General features: G+C 39.7%; 1 protein-coding gene across 29 annotated transcripts in view; it reads right to left on the bottom strand.

The window, feature by feature from the left end:
• The window catches only part of LOC135197228 (calcium/calmodulin-dependent protein kinase type II alpha chain-like), a 751,907-nt gene that overhangs the window by 44,508 nt on the left and 701,399 nt on the right, over positions 1-6,000 (bottom strand). The window lies entirely within an intron of this gene.

The following is a 6,000-nucleotide window of genomic DNA, read 5'->3' as shown; positions in this document are numbered from 1 at the left end:
AAAAGGAAGCTTGTTAAAACTATACTAAGTAAAATTAAACAATGGTCAGTTTCTTGATTAGGTGTCACAAAAACTTACTTACATCCATAGCTGATGTTACAAAATGTCCTTCCCTTAATTCAACCCTACATGACTTATAAAAGAAATCTTTATTCATACCTACTTAATACAGTGAAGCATCCACAATCTGGCAAATATGAGACTACATATACAAAACTTTTTAATACTCTCCATTGACTCTTAACATGGCCATAGCATGTACTAATACTGAAGCAAAGCAAACAAATAAAGGAAAATTTTATTAGTTTAAGTAAATTAAGTATCATTTACTTGATCAAGATGCATTTTTTCTCTTTTCTGTTTTGGTGAATACTGCTGAACACAGAACCTAAGCTGTCTGTCTATGAATATTTCTTTATGCATACATTAGGGAATTGTTAATATTCTTCTATTAGCTAAATGTAGGAGTATTAGCTAATGCCTTGCTAACTTCCAACCAATTCTCATAGCCCATATACCGTTTGAATGTTTGCTAGGAAAACATATGAACATCTAATCTTTGCCAGGCCCAGGGGCCTGTGATGCACTTCTTTTAGTTTCCAGTGTGGTAAAGAAATCACAAGATTCTTTCATATCTTTCATATAATTGGTCTCAACTTTAGTGCTATTTCTAACAGTGTTAATCACAAGATGGAAATTGGAAGGAGTTTCCTAGTGTTAAACTATCAACTCATAGATTACAATGTCAATGGGCAGCTTACCAGCAACAGTAATGTAATTTCTGGATCATACAAAAGATAAGTGGTTCAGCGAGGAAAATAAATTGGTTCCTTATGTGGACAATGCTCTAACACTTATCTCATCCATAAACAGTCCACTTGTGGTCGCTAATTCTTTTGACAAGAAACTCAGTAAACCCTTACAAAACTTTAAAAATGCAAGTCTTGACATTATTTACATTCTAAGTCTACTTAAGATTCACTTAGGAAAAACAATAACAGACCATCTCTTGAAATACTCAAAAATTAAAAATACTGAAAAGATCTTTTAAGGTTTTAAGACTTTTATTTTGCCATTTTTGAATACCATTCCCTTGTTGGTCTCCAGCAACTGACTCACTTTGTGTTGGATTAATGCAAAAATTCCAGTAAATTTCTATTCCTAATCCTAGTATCAATCTCCTGCACTGTTGTTTAACTTACTGTAAATTGCTTGTAAAATATTTCATGATTCTAATATGTATAACTTAGCATTCAGATCTTCCCAGCCTACACCAAGCACCACTTGGTAACTAACAGCCTTTCTTTTTCTTTTGTAATGTTAAATGTTGTACAGTTAAATACAAATTTTTTTCAGGTTAGTATCAAATTATGAAATGATTTCCCCAAATATGAAGCTGAATCATTAGAACTTCAGAAGTTCAAACTAGTATGTGTAATTGCTGCTTGGTGTGCAGTCACTTCAAAATTCAACTGTTTTTAAATCTGGTTTGTTTTCCATACTTATTTCTCAACTTTTTTTATTTCCTTTTTCTCTTCATCTGACTCCTTTCTCTATTGGGAATTGAATCAAACAGAACACAGAATTTAGGCCAAAGGCCAAACGGTGGGACTTAAGAGGTCATTCAGTGTTGATAGGAAAATTAACGGTAAGAAGGATGGAAAGGTACAACGGGATACAAACCTCATAGTTGCACTGTGAAAACATTGTTAGAAGAGGGTGGAAAGTCAGATGGAAGATAGAATATGAATGGAGGTACAGTAAAAGGAAAGAAAGAGGTTCAAGCTAGGGGCTGAAGGGATGCTGCAAAGACCCTTGAGTAATATTTACAGTGCACTGCTTGAGGTGAACTGAAGGCATCACCACCCTACAGGATTGTCTATTGGGGCACTTGGGCTTGCAGTACTGTAATCTGCATTTCGAAATTGGGTTACAGCTTAGGTAATAAAAAGTTTATTTTTCTATCACTTTACGAAAGTCTTATTCTACAAGTCAAGACAGATTTCAAGTCTAAACTATTATAGTTATTAATAGTAATTAAGTAGGAGAGTCAGGCATCCTACATTAATGGGTACCATTCTACTATCCTTGAAACAAGTCCTCACTCTTTCTCTGCATATGCAGATAAAATAGCCCATTTTTAAAGTAATTTATTTTTCATAGGTATAAAAACCAGAGTATTTCATACAGGATTATATTTTAGCATGACCTGGAGAGGTTGTGGAATTTGTTAACAAGGTCATTAACTGATGGTTAGGGTGGGTGAATAACAGAGTTCCCCGTAATTCACCTAGTCACTACTTACTTTTCCTGTAACTATAAGGAGAAAGCAGGATCGTTGAGGTGGGTTTAATCTACATAAGAGACTCGAGTTTGTTGTATACCTTAAGAAAAACAGAACCGACTTCCCCCAACAAGGATCTCATGTCAGAAGGCTATTACAATGCACAGGCAGTTTCCGGGGTTATGTCTGGGGTTCTGTACTGACGCTGCAATGTAACCAGGAATGTAGTAAGGAAAATTAATAAAAATGAGAAATTAAGTGATGAAATTCTTACCTGCAATCCTCTGGGTGTACTCTCCAGTATTTTCCTTGCATTTTGATATAGTGTATATACAAAGCCTCCAAATTTTGACTCTATATTGTAGCTGTATGTACTTTTACCGTTCCATCACAGCCTAAGATGACAACATAAAATGGGAAAATCTGCTGTAACCAGGGGGCTTCCTGTAATGGGTTCAAAATATGCTCTACTACATCTATCACACCTTGTTATAAGTCGGAGGAAAGGAGATGCACTCTAATTACCAGTTCCTCTGTGTAGTTACAGATATCTTGTCCAGCTCTAGCAGGTATTTTGGCCAAGCGAGTTCTCTTGAAAAAGTCATAAGGAAGGGGAGAGTTCAGTCATTCTACATTGACACCTACTGACTTACGCTGTGCTTAAGTACTTGAATCCAACTGTATACCATGTACGTACACTAATACACTTTATTTACAGGTACATATTAGTAGTACGTATTAAGTTACGTATTGAATGGTCCAAATTGTTGTATTATTTCATTGTTTATTGGTCAATTTAGCTTTATTATAAAATTTACTGGGGTGTTTTTGTAGGGCTTGGAACGAATTGATTACAATTTACATGTAAAATGCTGTTCAAGATACGAAAAGCTCAGGTTACGAAGGCCGCCTCAGAACGGATTAATTTTGTATGTCGAGGTACCACTGTAGTCCATCTATCCCAGACACCTGCCCTTATTACCTGAAATATCGAGAAGTACTCTAGCATTCAGTACTTCCTCTGATGCATGAGCAGAAAAGAGAGAAGCTTGCTTGATCTACTGGATGCCAAGGAACTTCCTTAAATAAAGCTCTGTAGGCAAGGTAGGCTACCCAAACTATTATGATTCAAAATGAGCACACGGTCATCTCAAATAGTGCTCAAGCTCTGCCAGTAATGGAAGAGAGGGACCCTCAGGCCCACCCCCATATCCCTGGTCATAAGCTAAATCTTCTTCAGGCAAAGAGGATGTGCAACTCTCTGCTCCATTGCTTCCCATGATGAACTGGAAGAGCCTCTCCCAAAGAGGGAGTTCCGGACATGCCTTGAAGGCAGGGATCATCCCTGGTCCATAGGCTGGAGGAGAGAGGTGATGTTGGCAGGGAGGAACTTGGGCTGGACTCCCTTGTAAAATAAAAGATCCAGAGGGTGACCACCAGCATTATCCATAATCAACAGCAGCTTAAACTCCATGATTCACAAGTCATTGAGGTAGTCCTCAACTTGAGAGATGAAGCTCAGAATGAACCAGTTTGACATAGGTAAGGACTTTGGTGATCCAGGCCTTGGGGTTGTGCATTCACAACAGGCAGAAAGTTCTTGTTCTTATTCTTGAGGGCCCTGGAATTTGCAGACTTGTAACGAGGCCTGGTTTCAGCATGTCAGCTTCTGGGCCTTAAACCTGGGGGGGGTGTCTGGCTTCATCCTTCATGAGGCATGTCTGTGAAGGCATTTTCTTGCAGAACAAGCCGTCCTCATACAAACTGAACACCTGTTCTGGATGGTGGTCCTTGTCCCTGAAGATATTCTTGAAGGTCTCGGGATATTTCGCAGCTGCTTATGTGTCGCCAATATCATTTCCTGTGCAGAGAAACAATTAGGTGGAACAGCTTCTGGAAATGGTGAACCTCACCCCTTGCCTGAAAAAAAACCTTCAGGCGCTGACAACTGATCCATGTTTCTTCCCCACCTTCTTCACAGTAGAAAAGAAAGAAAAATGCTGGTAGAGTTTCATGCCTTCTTGTCCCGGATGATGTTTGCCGTCAAAAGGGGATGTTCTTCTTGAGAAGTTCGTGATCCACATTGAACAAGACTAGACTCCATCCTTACAATGATTTCTATCTTGCACAATGGAAACTGTTTTGGCACTACCGCAGAAGCTTATCACCAACTGGATGGTGGGCTACTGCAGCATAACTTTTCCCTTCCTTCAACATTTCCAGTAGTGCTATCTTCTCCTAAGCATCATGACCTCATTCTGGTGCTTAGGCTCTTTGCCAGCAGGGCATTTAGGAGGCATCTTAAGACACGATTAAAAATATGCACAAAAATTACAAACAAGACACAAAGTACGTAAACAGATATGCGGTGAAATACTCGAACAACAGAGGTCTACTCAGTGAACTGGCAGAGATGTGGGCTCCTGCAGCACTTACCTGAACACCTGAATTAGCCCTGGTCACTGACTAGCCCGAACTGTATCCCCACAAAGTGGCTAATTTTAATTGTCAGAGCTACCAACGCTGCAGGTAAAATCTAGTCAAATGAGTTACTCAAGGTCACGTTGGCAACTGCTACTGCAAATATACGGCGTTAGAGGCCGACAACCTCAACTGATTCATTCACTCTCAAATTGAAGTGGGGAGGAGGGTGGGAATCATTCAGGTGTTCAGGTAAGTATACAATACGTATTAGTTTTATTGTGAAAAATACTTATTGCAATACAATCCCTGGACACCTGAATTCGCCCGATTAACAAAATTTTAATGGAGGTGGAATCAATCTAATTCAGCCTGACCTGTCTATGGAGCATATGCAGGTAACTCATTATCAACCTACTATGTGTAAATGTGTGTCCTCACCCAGTTATCTAACTCAGTGGGTGAGGATGCTTGCAGAGAAAGTACTACAATGCCAGTGTTGAGTCTAAGGTACCATCTGAGTCAGAAATGCCTCCAATGTGGTATTCTATACCTCTCATGCATGGAGGTAAAAGCAAATTTCTTCACCTAGTTGTCCAACTTGGTAGGTGAGGATGCCTGCAGAGGATGTACCCCAACATCAGTGTTGAATCTAAGTTACCGCCTGAGTCAGAAGTGCCTTCCATGAGGTATTCTATACCTCTATACCTCTCATGCATGGAGGTAAAAGCAAATTTCCTCACCTAGTTGTCCAACTTGGTAAGCGAGGATGCTTTCAGAGAAAGTACCCCAACATTAGCGTTGCGTCTAAGGTATCGTCTGAGTCAGAAGTGCCTCCCATGTGGTATTCTATACCTGTTATGCATGGAGGTAAAAGCAAAATTCCTCACCTAGTTGACTAACTCGGTAAGTGGGGATGCTTACTGAGGAAGTACCCCAATGTCAGTGTTGAGTCTAAGGCACCGCTAGTCTGAAGAACCTCCCATATGGCTATCAAGCCTCTCATGTATGGAGGAGTTGAATGTGCAAGACCTTCGAGTTCTCTACTGCTCACTGACACAGATGACTGTGCTGAAAATGTCACTCCAACATGACTATCGGGATCTCCCTAACCTTAAGAGCCAAAAAGAACAATACACTCCTTCTAAATCCTGACCAACAGACTACCACTGACAACCTAAACTTTCAACACCCTAACGATACCAAGCTAATTATGAACCGAGTTGGCTGCAACAACAGGACCCAGAGAGTAACCTTTCCTTGAAGAAACTGAAAATCACTAAGATAGCGCATTG

Source organism: Macrobrachium nipponense, chromosome 18, assembly GCF_015104395.2.
Source record: "Macrobrachium nipponense isolate FS-2020 chromosome 18, ASM1510439v2, whole genome shotgun sequence".
NCBI classification, from domain to species: Eukaryota; Metazoa; Arthropoda; class Malacostraca; order Decapoda; family Palaemonidae; genus Macrobrachium; species Macrobrachium nipponense.
This window is presented reverse-complemented; position numbering and strand designations above follow the sequence as displayed.